We start from the raw sequence: 2,685 nt of genomic DNA, 5'->3' as shown, positions 1-2,685 counted from the left end.
CAACAAAAGAGTCCGAAATGCAGTACTTGGATGCAATCTCAAAAACGACAGAATGATCTCTGTTCGTCTCCAAGGCAAACCATTCAATATCACAGTAATCCAAGTCTATGCCCCAACCAGTAATGCTGAAGAAGCTGAAGTTGAAGAGTTCTATGAAGACCTACAAGACCTTTTAGAACTAACACCCAAAAAAGATGTCCTTTTCATTATAGGGGACTGGAATGCAAAAGTAGGAAGTACAGAAACACCTGGAGTAACAGGCAAATTTGGCCTTGGAATGCAGAATGAAGCAGGACAAAGACTAATAGAGTTTTGGCAAGAAAATGCACCAGTCATAGCAAACACCCTCTTCCAACAACACAAGAGAAGACTCTACACATGGACATCACCATATGGTCAACACCGAAATCAGACTGATTATATTCTCTGCAGCAAAAGATGGAGAAGCTCCATACAGTCAACAAAAACAAGACCAGGAGCTGACTGTGGCTCAGATCATGAATTCCTTATTACCAAATTCAGACTGAAATTGAAGAAAGCAGGGAAAACCGCTAGACCATTCAGGTATGACCTAAATCAAATCTCTTATGATTATACAGTGGAAATGAGAAATAGATTTAAGGGCCTAGATCTGATAGATAGAGTGCCTGATGAACTATGGAATGAGGTTCGTGACATTGTACAGGAGACAGGGATCAAGACCATCTCCATGGAAAAGAAATGCAAAACAGCAAAATGGCTGTCTGGGGAAGCCTTACAAATAGCTGTAAAAAGAAGAGAAGCGAAAAGCCAAGGAGAAAAGGAAAGATATAAGCATCTGAATGCAGAGTTCCAAAGAATAGCAAGAAGAGATAAGAAAGCCTTCTTCAGCGATCATTGCAAAGAAATAGAGGAAAACAAGAGAATAAGAAAGACTAGAGATCTCTTCAAGAAAATTAGAGACATCAAAGGAACATTTCATGCAAAGATGGGCTCGATAAAGGACAGAAATAGTATGGACCTAACAGAAGCAGAAGATATTAAGAAGAGATGGCAAGAATACACAGAAGAACTGTACAAAAAATATCTTCACGACCCAGATAATCACGATGGTGTGATCACTCATCTAGAGCCAGACATCCTGGAATGTGAAGTCAACTGGGCCTTAGAAAGCATCACTACGAAAAAAGCTAGTGGAGGTGATGAAATTCCCAGTAAAGTTATTTCAAATCCTGAAAATTGATGCTGTGAAAGTGCTGCCTCAATATGCCAGCAAATTGGGAAAACTCAGCAGTGGCCACAGGACTGGAAAAGGTCAGTTTTCATTCCAATCCCTAAAAAAGGCAATGCCAAAGAATGCTCAAACTACCGCACAATTGCACTCATCTCACACGCTAGTAAAGTAATGCTCAAAATTCTCCAAGCCAGGCTTCAGCAATACATGAACCATGAACTTCCAGATGTTCAAGCTTGTTTTAGAAAAGGCAGAGGAACCAGAGATCAGATTGCCAGCATCTGCTGGATCATGGAAAAAGCAAGAGAGTTCCAGAAAAACATCTATTTCTGCTTTATTGACTATGCCAAAGCCTTTGACTGTGTGGATCACAATAAGCTGTGGAAAATTCTGAAAGAGATGGGAATACCAGACCACCTGACCTGCCTCTTGAGAAATCTGTATGCAGGCCAGGAAGCAACAGTTAGAACAAGACATGGAACAACAGACTGGTTCCAAATAGGAAAAGGAGTACGTCAACGCTGTATATTGTCACCCTGCTTATTTAACTTCTATGCAGAGTACATCATGAGAAACGCTGGGATGGAAGAAACACAAGCTGGAATCAAGATTGCCGGGAGAAATATCAATCACCTCAGATATGCAGATGACACCACCCTTATGGCAGAGAGTGAAGAGGAACTAAAAAGCCTCTTGATGAAAGTGAAAGTGGAGAGTGAAAAAGTTGGCTTAAAGCTCAACATTCAGAAAACGAAGAGCACGGCATCTGGTCCCATCCCTTCATGGGAAATAGATGGGGAAACAGTGGAAACAGTGTCAGACTTTTATTTTTGGGGGCTCCAAAATCAATGCAGATGGTGATTGCAGCCATGAAATTAAAAGACGCTTACTCCTTGGAAGAAAAGTTATGACCAACCTAGATAGTATATTCAAAAGCAGAGACATTACTTTGCCGACTAAGGTCTATCTAGTCAAGGCGATGGTTTTTCCAGTGGTCATGTATGGATGTGAGAGTTGGACTGTGAAGAAGGCTGAGCACTGAAGAATTGATGCTTTTGAACTATGGTGTTGGAGAAGACTCTTGAGAGTCTCTTGGACTGCAAAGAGATCCAACCAGTCCATTCTGAAGGAGATCAGCCCTGGTTCTTTGGAAGGACTGATGCTAAAGCTGAAACTCCAGTACTTTGGCCACCTCATGTGAAGAGTTGACTCATTGGAAAAGACTCTGATGCTGGGAGGGATTGGGGGCAGGAGAAGAAGGGGACAACAGAGGATGAGATGGCTGGATGGCATCACGGACTCGATGGATGTGAGTCTGAGTGAACTCTGGGAGTTGGTGTTGGACAGGGAGGCCTGGCGTGCTGCAATTCATGGGGTTGCAAAGAGTTGGACACGACTGAGCAACTGATCTGAACGGAACTGAACTTGAGCTCTAGAGCTTGGTCTCAGTAGTTGTGACACACCGATTTAGT

This window comes from Oryx dammah, unplaced genomic scaffold (genome assembly GCF_014754425.2).
Source record: "Oryx dammah isolate SB20612 unplaced genomic scaffold, SCBI_Odam_1.1 HiC_scaffold_5, whole genome shotgun sequence".
Taxonomy (NCBI): Eukaryota; Metazoa; Chordata; class Mammalia; order Artiodactyla; family Bovidae; genus Oryx; species Oryx dammah.
Note: the sequence above shows the minus strand (reverse complement) of the source record.